Raw genomic sequence first — 12,733 nt, forward strand, 5'->3', positions numbered from 1 at the left:
GGAGCCAGGATCGGGACTAGGCCCAAGCATGGGAGGAGCCAGGATCGGGGCCAGGAGGAGAGGGGCAGGGGAGGGTCAGGGAGCCAGGATCGGGGCCAGGAGGGGAGGGTCAGGGAGCCAGGATCGGGGCCAGAAGAGGAGGGGCAGGGAGCCAGGATCGGGTCCAGGAGGGGAGGGGCAGGGAGCCAGGATCGGGGCCAGGAAGGGAGGGTCAGGGAGCCAGGATCGGGGCCAGGAGGGGAGGGGCAGGGAGCTAGGATCGGGGCCAGGAAGGGAGGGGCAGGGAGCCAGGATCGGGGCCAGAAGAGGAGGGGAGGGGCAGGGAGCCAGGATCGGGGCCAGAAGAGGAGGGGCAGGGAGCCAGGATCGGGTCCAGGAGGGGAGGGGCAGGGAGCCAGGATCGGGGCCGGGCAGGGAGCCAGGATCGGGTCAGGAGGGGAGGGGCAGGGAGCCAGGATCGGGTCCAGGAGGGGAGGGGCAGGGAGCTAGGATCGGGGCCAGGAAGGGAGGGGCAGGGAGCCAGGATCGGGGCCAGAAGAGGAGGGGCAGGGAGCCAGGATCGGGGCCAGGAGGGGAGGGGCAGGGAGCTAGGATCGGGGCCAGGAGGGGAGGGGCAGGGAGCCAGGATCGGGTCCAGGAGGGGAGGGGCAGGGAGCCAGAATCGGGGCCGGGCAGGGAGCCAGGATCGGGGCCAGAAGAGGAGGGGCAGGGAGCCAGGATCGGGGCCAGGAAGGGAGGGGCAGGGAGCCAGAATCGGGACCGGGCAGGGAGCCAGGATCGGGGCCAGGAGGGGAGGGGAGCTAGGATCGGGGCCAGGAAGGGAGGGGCAGGGAGCCAGGATCGGGGCCAGGAGGGGAGGGGAGCTAGGATCGGGGCCAGGAAGAGAGGGGCAGGGAGCCAGGATCGGGGCCAGGAGAGGAGGGGCAGGGAGCCAGGATCGGGGCCAGGAGGGGAGGGGAGCTAGGATCGGGGCCAGGAAGGGAGGGGAGCTAGGATCGGGGCCAGGAAGAGAGGGGCAGGGAGCCAGGATCGGGGCCAGGAGAGGAGGGGCAGGGAGCCAGGATCGGGGCCAGGAAGGGAGGGGCAGGGAGCCAGGATCGGGGCCAGAAGAGGAGGGCCAGGGAGCCAGGATCGGGGCAAGAAGAGGAAGGGCGGGGCAGGGAGCCAGGATCGGGTCTAGGAGGGGAGGGGCAGGGAGCCAGGATCGGGGCCAGAAGAGGAGGGGCGGGGCAGGGAGCCAGGATCGGGGCCAGGAGGGGAGGGGAGGGAGCCAGGATGCGGGCCGGGACTCGAGGGAGGTGGGGACTGAAGGGAGCGACAGGCCAGGGCTGGGCTGGGCATTACCCCGGGACGGCGCGGGGGGCGGGGGAGCCGACTGCGGGAGCCCCGCCCCTTCCTGCCCGGCGCGCTGCTCGCTGGGAGTTGTAGTTGGCGCGGCGGCCTCCGCTGGGCGGGGCGGTCGCGCGGTCACGTGATGTTTGGGTTTTCCCCGGCGCTGCCCGCACACTTGCAGGTGAGCTGCGTGCGGCGGGGGGCGCCCGGCCTCGGGGCCCTGCGGAGGGGGAGGTGCGTGAGTCGGGGCCTGTGCGGTCCCGCCTGCAGACGGATGGCGGGGGATCTGTGGGGGCCTCCCTGCAGAGAGAGGAGGGTGTGTGGGGGTCGGGATCCTGGGGAGGGTCCCCCTGCAGAGAGAAGGGGGGTGTGGGCCTGGGCCTGTGGGGTCCCCTTGCAGAGAGAAGGGGTGTGTGGGGGCCTTGGCCTGCGGGGTCCCCCTGCAGAGAGAAGGGGTGTGTGGGCCTTGGCCTGTGGGGTCCCCCTGCAGAGAGAAGGGGTGTGTGGGCCTGGGCCTGCAGGGTCCCCCTGTGGAGAGAAGGGGGGGTCAGGGCCTGTGGGGTCCCCTTGCAGAGAGAAGGGGGGTGGGTCAAGGCCTGTGGGGTCCCCCTGTAGAGGGGGGTGTCAGGGCCTGCAGGGTCCACCTGCAGAGAGAAGGGAGGGGTGGGTCAGGATCCTGGGGAGGATCAACCTGCAGAGAGAAGGGAGGGGTGGGTCAGGATCCTGGGGAGGATCCCCCTGCAGAGAGAAGGGGGGGTGTGGGTCAGGGTCTGTGGGGTCCCCATGCAGAGAGAAGGAGGGTGTATGGGTCAGGGGCATGGGTTATCATTCTCTCCGTTTGCAGCAGAAGGGTATTTGTGTATTTCTCCAGTACAGGAGCCTGGCCTCCCTCTAGGGAGCCTTCTGCAGATGAGGAGGGTGCATGTATCAGGGACCTGAGCTCCCTCTGGGGCACCTGTCCAGTAGGAGAGTCTGGGATCCAGTGGCTTCCCTTCATCTCCACCTGTTGGTCCCCCACAGTGAGGTGGAGGGACATGTAGAAGGGAGCTGGCTCCCCGTTCTGCTCCTCCTGAGGCATTTCACTGAGGGTGTGTGAATGAATACCAGCTGTTTGAGCTCTCCCATCTCTCCTGGGGGTGCCCCACCAGGGAGTGGGAGGTGCATAGGTGTCAGTTTTACCCCTGTCTCCTCTTGGAGTGCACCTTCCAGAGAACTGCCTGCAGGTGTCACAGCTGAGCTCTCTTCTCAACTTCTCCTAGGGTGCGTCTGCAGAGAGTGTATAGCTTGCACAGTGGCAGTTACCTGAACTCCCCTTCCCCTATGTCATTCCATATCAGAGTGTTTCATGCATAGCAACCACAGGATTTGGTTTTCAAATGGCTTGAGGGAAACATTTCATGGTACACCTAACTAGATGGATCCATTTTCCCCCTCTAGCTGGAAATGTCACTGTGAAGTTGTTTCCTACGGCTTTTTTTTCATGCAGTGAAACTTGGATAATACATAACCTCTCTCTGATATAGCAACTTTGGATGATAGTCCGTTCTGACCATTGTTAAATAAAAGGTTTTGCCCACTTATGTCACTTGTGGATATGATATGGTGATTGTTTTCCTAGTGACTACTACGTGGTATTACATGGCATGTTTTTAAAATGCCATTTATTACCTCTAGGAAGGTGTTAATAGCAACACCTCTATCAAAATCCAACAAAGCAAGCAAAACTTCTTACAACTTTTTTCAGATTTAGAAAGCATCACTTTCTACACAGCCTTTGAGTAATCATAGAGCAGGATTCTTCTGTATATTTTTAAATTTCCAAAGATCTAAATGTCTTTATAAATGCACATAAAATTAGATTCATAGTATAAATATCAACCAAAATCAGACATTTAAAGGGACACTGTCAGGAAATATAGGTCCAACCTGTGTTTTGGTTTGTAAAATATATCAAAAATAAATATTTTCTAAAACAATAAAAATGTTTTCACAATTAAGAAAAAGAACATCAACTGAAAACCACTTGTTGGAATTTCAAATAGTCTCCTACAGTGTTTGCAACCCAATATTTGCACGTGCTTAACTTTAAGCATGTGAATATGTCACTACTTGCATGTGTAATGTTAAGTAGGGATGTATATGTTTGTGTGGTCAAGACAAAATGTTGAAAAGCAACCTAGATTTTAAATGGTTTTTTCCCCCTGTTTCAACTAGTGGTGACAAGGGTAAGACTCATCCTCTAAAAATATAGGTTTCAGAGTAGCAGCCGTGTTAGTCTGTATCCGCAAAAATAACAGGAGTACTTGTGGCACCTTAGAGACTAACAAATTTATTAGAGCATAAGCTTTCGTGGGCTACAACCCACTTCTTCGGATGCATATAGAGTGAACCATATATTGAGGAGATATATATACACACACATACAGAGAGCATGAACAGGTGGGAGTTGTCTTACCAACTCTGAGAGGCCAATTAAGTAAGAGAAAAAAAACTTTTGAAGTGATAATCAAGATGGTTCAGTACAGACAGTTAAAAATATATTTACCCTGCTAGTGATCCTTTTAATTAAGCTGGTATTTTTCTTAGTCATGAGGGCAGTAAGGTATTGAGTGGCATATTATACCCCTCAAGCTTTTTATTGGGTTGATTAATGATGACTCAGCCCCAGCCTACGTCTCTGACTTTTAATCTTAGTCTCTCTGTGAGCAGAGGGGTGAAAACATTTCTCCTCTGCTCAGTCACTGACTCCAGCCTTGATGTCCTCTTTGTTTTCATCTCCCACACTTGGCTCTGACTTCTTCAGTGATGACACCTACATGCAGAACGCCTTCCCTGTGCCTGCTAACCAAGCAATAAATGTCTCTCATCATTCCCTCCCCAAAACTCAGTTCTTCCACGCCACCTACAAGCAATGAGTTAATGTAAATAAAACCCAAAATGTGGCTTTAATGGAAGCACAGAGACTTGTGCCCAGTGTAACTGCAACCAGGTGATCTTAGCACTGCTGTAACCCTGCAACCCTTGATGTTACACTCTTCACTCTGTCATGTGTGAAATGAGATTGTAGGGCATATGTCTTATTGGCTCTGCAAAGTGTGTAGCAAATTTTTGGGTGCTGTATAAATATTATGTACAATCTTGAGCTCTGAGTCTGCAAGCTACTCTGCCTGGGAAGACTCTGTGTTTAGGCAGAAGCTACTGACTTAAGTGAAGCTATGTGGGCAACAAAAATGATTAGGGGGCTGGAGCACATGACTTGTGAGGAGAGACTGAGGGAACTGGGATTGTTTAGTCTGCAGAAGAGAAGAATGAGGGGGGATTTGATAGCTGCTTTCAACTACCTGAAAGGGGGTTCCAAAGAGGATGGAGCTTGGCTGTTCTCAGTGGTGGCAGATGACAGAACAAGGAGTAATGGTCTCAAGTTGCAGTGGGGGAGGTTTAGGTTGGATATTAGGAAAAACTTTTTCACTAGGAGGGTGGTGAAGCACTGGAATGGGTTACCTAGGGAGGGGGTGGAATCTCCTTCTTTAGAGGTTTTTAAGGCCCGGCTTGAGAAAGCCCTGGCTGGAATGATTTAGTTGGGGGTTGGTCCTGCTTTGAGCAGGGGGTTGGACTAGATGACCACCTGAGGTCTTTCCCAACCCTAATCTTCTATGATTCTATGTGTTAGTGTAAAGGTGTGTGCATGCAGAAAAGCTTGCAGGATTGGGGCCCTATTTTACAGGAGGGTGTCTGCTCTGGAATCACTATTCTTAACAGTGGGCGTTATCACTATTACAGAACCCGTTGATAAATACGAGTGAAAACTTTAACCCAAGTTATGGGCTGTAAAGTTAGAGGCTGAATGGAGGACGATAGATCCGTACTAGCATCTATATCGCATCCCGTATTGCAGTCCCTATGTAGGCAAACTCCCCCTGAAGTCAACGTTGTAGAAATAGAGCCTGAAAAATGATTCCCTTTAGAACACATACTTGCAGCGTGCCTAGAGAGAGAGTTTTTTTGTATGTATCTGTGTTAACATAATGTGAAGTTTGCAAAATCAAGCTTTCAGAAGTTCAAAAATGCTAGACTTGATGCCCAGGCTGCCTTATTTCTTCCCCTTTGTGTGTACACATTATGATGGTTACTTACACAAGGTTTATTTTAAAGAAAAAGGCAAAACCAAATTCTGGCAGCAGCAATAGGCTGTTAACCTATGTCAACAAGCTACTAGAGGAAGCTCCCTAACACAATGAAAGAGTGTTAAGAATGCACGAACAGCCCCTTTTTATGGACAGCATTGCTAAGAACGTAGATTTGGCAGATTCTTTCTGAGAGGCAGCGTGGCTAAATGCATCAAACTTGGGACTTCTGTATTGGAGATCTGTGTTCTGTTGCCAGTTTGTGTAATCTCTCAGTGGGGGTACTAGGCCTTGCTCAGTTCTAAAGGTTGTGCAGGGCACTAATTAACAGAGGCTGTAGCCCGACCCAAAGTTGGGTAAATATAATTGTAACTTGAGGATTAACAGTTTTTTGTTTCAAGGTTAGGCCCAGTAAGATTATTGTAAAATTATCATATAATTTGGGAACCCCGATGTGCACAGGTGGAACACTCATACTATAGGAACTTTTTATATATATAAATATGTGATTTATTAATAATTTAGCAAGGATTATACACACACTTAAACTTAAAGCAGATAGAGATAATACAGAAAGTACATTTGGACATTCATACTTACACCCTTATTTTTTATACTTAACCATTATTTTTTTTATTACTGTTATTGTTTTTATTTTTTTCGGTGGCCATTATTTTGGCCCCTTCCAAGGTTTACATCTTTTAAACCTATTTGCTGCCCCTAGGATGTTACTTTTATAGTAGGTTACGCTGCCGCTGCCATGACCAATGCATATACAATAGAGGTCCTTATTTGTATTTTCTCCCCTTAAGGTGTTTGTTTTGTATAGGTTAGTATATGTATGATGTTACCCTATTAGCGTATACGTTAATTTGCTGTTATGGCAGCTTTGCGGTTAGAGGTCCTGTTCGGAACTTTTTGGATGCTGGTGTTAGCTCTGTTTTGTGAGTGGCTGATGTCAGCTGTGTTTTGTGGGTGGCTGATGTCAGTATTTTGGACAAAATTCCCCCTTTTGCGTGCTACTTTTAGGTTCCTATAACTTATGAGTTACTTAAGTATATTTATACCAAAGGTTATAGGCCTTAAGCCTTACACTATTTACTAAAGCCAAATTTTACAGGATAAAAGTCTGTAGGTTCCTTGCATTACTACTAAATATAATAAAGCAAAATAACAAAGCAATGAATATAATACAGGTAAGCTGGCCCACTGGGCTACAAGGTGAGTGTAGAACGCATGGCTTCCTGATTCCCAGCCCAATGTACCCCAGTGGCCAATGGGTATTGGGAGAAAGATCTCTTTTGTGGTCCATTTCTGCATGGCATGCTGGGGGGCAAATGCACTGCATATTAAATGTTGAGGAATTTTAGAAGCAAGTCTTAAGCAAGCTCTACTTGACAGAGCACAATATAAATGGTACATTTTTTGGGGTGACTTATGATGTTGCCAAATCTGAACATGCTTTCGCAGGGAAAGCAAATGGCACTTTCCCTGTGCATAGAACTACCCACCTGCCAAATTTCACATTCCTGCTGCAAACCATGTAGATGTTACAGCACTAAAAAAAAACAGTACAGGTAAATATTTGTATTAGACAGCCTTTAAATGATCATAGCCACCACTCCCCCTATTATTTAAAATAGGTAGCTAAAATAACATGGTATTTTGACTTGTTGACTCTTTTGCAAATGTTAAAGGGGTGCTCTCAAGATAAAAATAATATTTTGGATTCCCTGTCTCTGTCATAAAAACATAAAATCATAGGACTGGAAGGGACCTCAAGAGGTCATCTAGTCCAGTCCCCTGCACTCATGGCAGGACTAAGTATTATCTAGACCATCCCTGACAGGTGTTTGTCGAACCTGCTCTTAAAAATCTCCAATGATGGAGATTCCACAACCTCCCGAGGCAATTTATTTCAGTGCTTAACCATCCTGACAGGAAGTTTTTCCTGATGTCCATCCTAAACCGCCCTTGCTGCAATTTAAGCCCATTGCTTCTTCTCATATCCTCAGAGGTTAAGAAGAACAATTTTTCTCCCTCCTCCTTGTAACAACCTTTTATGTACTTGAAAACTGTTATCATGTGTCCCTGTCCCTCCCCCCCAGTCTTCTCTGTTCCAGACTAAAGAAACCCACATTTTTCAATCTTCCCTCATAGGTCATGTTTTCTAGACCTTTAATCAATTTTGTTGCTCTTCTCTGGACTTTCTCCAATTTCTCCATATCTTTCCTGAAATGTGGCTCCTAGAACTGGATACAGTACTCCAGTTGAGGCCTAATCAGCGCGGAGTAGAGCGGAAGAATTACTTCTCGTGTCTTGCTTACAATACTCCTGCTAATACATCGCAGAATGATGTTTGCTTTTTTTGCAACAGTGTGACACCGTTGACTCATATTTAGATTGTGGTCCACTATGACCCCCAGATCCCTTTCCGCAGTATTCCTTCCTAGGCAGTCATTTCCCATTTTGTATGTGTGGAACTGATTATTCCTTCCTAAGTGGAGAACTTTGCATTTGTCCTTATTGAATTTCATCCTATTTACTTCAGACCATTTCTCCAGTTTGTCCAGCTCATTTTGAATTATAATCCTCTCCCCCAAAGCACTTGCAACCCCTCCCAGCTTGGTATCGTCTGCAAACTTTATAAGTGTACTCTATGCCATTATCTAAATCATTGATGAAGCTATTGAATAGATTAAAATAGAAAGAACTATAAAAATCTTTTTTTTTTTATCCTTTCTGCTCTCTGACTTTCTACGCTTCACTTAGCTTGGGGAGTGAACCTCGCTGAATCACTTTCACTTGGTTTCTCATGCATAGGGGATTGCCAGATATGTAAATCTACAAACTTTTAACTGATTTAAAAAAATGGCAAAACATTTCTTCTTTTGAGTGAAATTCACCCCAGTGCAGTGTGTCCATATGAGGCCCTTGGCACCACTTAAGTTGCATATCTCTTAATTTAGAACTACATAGGCTCTGGGAACTTTAATTATGTGTGGATTGTCCCGTTCAACTTGTGATTCAAGCATATGCTTAAAGTTTAGCATGTGCTTAACTGCTTTCCAGAACTGAAGCCTTAATATTTGTGTCTAAACTATAGTTAAGGCCTTATGTCTGTGTATGTGTGGTGGGGGTGTGGTTGAGGGGTTCGGAGTGTGGGAGGAGGCTCAGGGCTAGGGCAGAGGGTTGGGGTGCGGGGAGTGAGGGCTCTGGCTGGGGGTGCAGGCTCTGGGGTGGGGCTGGGGATGAGGGGATTGGGGTGCGGGAGGGGGCTCAGGGCTGGGCTAGAGGGTTGGGTGCAGGGGGTGAGGGCTCTGGGGTGGGGCTGGGGATGAGAGGTTCGGGGTGAAGGAGGGGGCTCAGGGCTGGGGCAGAGGGTTGGGGTGCAGGCTCTAAGGTGGGGCTGGGGATGAGGGGTTTGGGGTGCGGGAGGAGGCTCAGGGCTGTGGCAGAGGTTTGGGGTGAGGGGGGTGAGGGCTCCAGCTAGGGGTGAGGGCTCTGGGGTGGGGCTGGGATGGGGCCAGGGATGAGGGGCTTGGAGTGCAGGCTGCCCTGGGGCTGCAGCGGGGAGAGAGGACTCGCTCTAGCCCTCTCTCGCCACAGCAGCTCGGGGCCGGGTCAGAGGCGCCTCTCCCCGGTTGCGGCAGCTCCGGAGGGGCTGGGCTGTGCTGGGGGAAGGGCTCCTCACCCCAGCAGCTCTGGCGGGGCTGGGCCGGGCTGGGCCAGGGGAGGGGCTCCTCTCTAAGGCTGTGGCAGTTCCAGCGGGGCTGGGCTGGGCCGGGGGAGGGGTGCCTCTTCCTACCTGCGCGGCCAGGCGGCCGCACAGCTTACAGGGAACTTAGTATGTTATGCTACCTGTTTTCTCTTGTTGGATGTTTTATTTTTAATATACAAAAATAGAAAAAAAAAGTTTAAAATGGTTAAGCTATTTATCTTGACATTGCCAGGCAGAATATTCATTGTTGCTGGGATGAATTTGATGATTAGAAATTGACGATCTTGTAGTGGCTACTTAATGATGATAACCAACTTTTAGATCTCAGAGTATTGCAAAGGAGGTCAATATCATTATCCCCATTTTACACATGGGGAAATTGAGGCACAGGGCAATGAAGTGACTTGGTGAAGGTCAGTGGCAGAGCTGGGAGTTGCAGGTGTCCTGAATCCCAGTCTGGTGCTCTGTCCATTAGGCCACACTGCTTCCCCACGTTTTATCCCCTAATCATTATATAATAAGACACCCAAACGCAATAGCTCTAACGAAGAAACAGCTATTTCCACCAAATGATCAGTAATTTTGGCATTTTAAAAACATTGCTTTGCATTTTTAATTGGCATTCTACTTCTGCTAAAGAGCTCAATATAAGAATCGCACTTAACAGTTTCCTTTACCTGTATTGCTAATAATACCTAAGATTATAAAAGTATAAAGAATTAAATACCGGTACATCTGATTTACTTGTACTGCTTGCAGAGTGGGAGAGTGGGTGTCCCTTGTTTGCATTTCTCTTGTCCATTTCTTGTATAGTAAAACTAACTGGGTAAATTTCATCCTCTGGTTCTTGTGATCTGGCACGATGCTGTTGAGCCTAGCTTTCCCATACTGTATGGGAGTGTTCAGTTAAAGAGAAAGAGCTGATTTAAAAAAAAATCATCCTCTCTAAACTCACTCTGATTTCCAGCCCGCCAGCTCGTAACAAATATTTTACTGACAATAAAATTGCATAGTCAAAGACAGGCTGAGGAAGTTGGAGTGTTTATTTACACATATTTGTAACTTTGTTTTGCAGGATTGGGGTCTGAATCGATAAGGAGCACGTTTTTAAATCCACTGTACTTTGGTTGTGGTGGGCCTTATCCTCAGTAGCTATTCGTGTTGACCGCTCACTTGCTGTGCTATTTAATCAAAAGATTGCTGGGAAGGAGATCAACTTTCATGCTTCAGGGCATGAGCATAAAATGATGGGGGTTAGGAAGAAACTTTTCCTGTACACAGGTTACTCCATAACTTGTTCCTCCAGGGATTCTTGCGCCTTCCACTGAAGCATCTAGAACTGGCAATGGTCAGAGGTAGGATATTAATATGAATCACTACTCTGATCCAGTATGACAGCTCCAGTGCAATTAGAGAATGAATTGTATAGTTAAGTCTGGGAGGGGTGGGTGTAAAATAAAACTACAACGTTTATTCCAACTTCCTCTTGGACGGGGTATCAAACTAAGGGCTTGTCTTCACTACTGGGGTAAGTCAACATAAGTTACGCTACTCCAGCTACGTTATTCACGTAGTTATTCACGTAGCTGGAGTGGACATAGCGTAGGTCGACTTACTGCAGTATCTTCACTATGCTGCGTCGACGGGAGACGCTCTCCGGTCGACTTACCTTATTCTTCTCAGAGAGCTGGAGTACTGGGGTCGACCGGAGAGGGCTCTGCCATTGATTTAGCAGGTTTTCATTAGACCCGCTAAATCGACCCCACTGCATCAATTGCAGCAGCATCCATCTCCCCATAGTGAAGACCAGCCCTAAGGTCTGGTCTACACTACAGACATATATCAGTATAACTACATCACTCAGGAGAGTGACAAATACCCCTGAGCAGGGGTGATGGAACGATTTTTGTAGTGGGAGTGCTGAGAGTCATTGCCTTGTATATAATGGAAACATTCCCCCGCCCCCAGTTCCAGCACTTACGTCCCTGAGCAAAGTAGTTATATCGACCTAACCTCGTGTAGACAGTGCTGTGTCGACGGGAGAGCTTCTCCCGCCAAGATAGCTACTGCTTCTCGGGGACGTGGATTTACTAAGCTGATGGGAGAGCTTTCTCCTGTTGGCTTAGAGCAGGGGTCGGCAACCTTTCAGCAGTGGGGTGCCGAGTCTTCATTTATTCACTCTGATTTAAGGTTTCGCGTGCCGGTAATACATGTTAACGTTTTTAGAAGGTCTCTTTCTCTAAGTCTATAATATATAACTAAACTATTGTTGTATGTAAAGTAAATAAGGTTTTTAAAATGCAGAGCCCCCCGGACCGGTGGCCAGGACCCGGGCAGTGTCAGTGCCACTGAAAATCAGCTTGCGTGCCAGCTTTGGCACGCGTGCCATAGGTTGCCTACCCCGGCTTAGAGCATCTTCATTAAAGTGCTAGAGTGGCGCGGCTGCACCAGTGCAGTGTTTTAAATGTAGATGTGCCCTAAAATGCCACATTTGTCATGTTGCAGAGCTGTATAGTCTTAAAAAAATATGTTGATATGAAATGTCGTTGTTTTAGTGCTTGTTGAGCAAATGCTTATGATGGCTTATGTGGGTATTTTTTGTCATACTATATACATTTTCAATAAAAGTGCAGATTAATTAGCTGTAAAGTGTTTTGTGCTCTCTATTGTGTAACATTTTCATTTTCTTTTACACTCATTCCCCACGCTAATTAGACCTGTATATGGCACAAGGCATGGCCCCTACTACAAAGATCTTAAAAACCTGTTAGGCAACCCTAGAACATTAAGTTAGGGAAAACACAAATATAAGTCCTGTTCCGGAGTTCGGATTCTTTAGATTCAGACTCAGGGTTTGTTTTACATACAGAAGTTGCATGCGTTTAACTAAAGTTGTGATGTTGCTGCATTGATTTAATTGAACTGGTTCAGCAGCACTACACCGTTAGCTAAAATCAGTGCAATTTCTTTATTTACACCCGTTCTTGCTTAGGACACAAGGAAAGATTACAGAGCAGAGGAGTGAAACTCCCTGGTTGAAAGCAAGGTAAAATAGGTGGCTGTTGAAGAGGCGCGTGAAAACACTTTAAAATTGATGAAGAACGATGTTTTGAACACAGGGAGTAGTGTGTGTGTGTAATTACATGATCACATTATTTTTTTCCTACAGGACCCCGGCCTCATTCAGTGCGCAGGATGGACAGTGCGCACTGAACAAACAGTATTTTTGTTTTATTTTCATCGTTCAACGTGTGGCCCTAGGCTTCTTTTACTGCACACTATTCAAACACTGCTGTGAATACGGAATCGTTAATTTCCTCAAACTTTCATATGCCGCTCATCTCTGTAGCATCTGAGTGGTTCACAAACATTACACAAATGTATCTTTGCAGTACCCTTGTGAGGTAAAGCAGTGACGTTATTCCCAATTTACAGATGGGGAACTGAAGTACAGAGACATCAGTGTCAAATGTCAACTAATTTTGGGTGCCCAGTTTATGGCATCTAGGACCTGACTTTTCAGCATCCTTTGCCTTATGTAGCACTCGATGTGTTT

At 48.0% G+C, this 12,733-nt stretch overlaps 1 protein-coding gene across 2 annotated transcripts in view; it reads left to right on the forward strand.

The window, feature by feature from the left end:
- The first annotated feature begins 1,469 nt into the window (after nt 1-1,469).
- The window catches only part of TSNARE1 (t-SNARE domain containing 1), a 706,722-nt gene continuing 695,458 nt past the window's right edge, over nt 1,470-12,733 (forward strand). For both annotated transcript variants that reach the window (XM_065399459.1, XM_065399458.1), the window contains exon 1: nt 1,470-1,513. The gene's annotated coding sequence lies outside the window, so the exon portion shown is untranslated. The remainder of the gene's footprint in view (nt 1,514-12,733) is intronic.

Source organism: Emys orbicularis, chromosome 2, assembly GCF_028017835.1.
Source record: "Emys orbicularis isolate rEmyOrb1 chromosome 2, rEmyOrb1.hap1, whole genome shotgun sequence".
Classification (NCBI taxonomy): Eukaryota; Metazoa; Chordata; order Testudines; family Emydidae; genus Emys; species Emys orbicularis.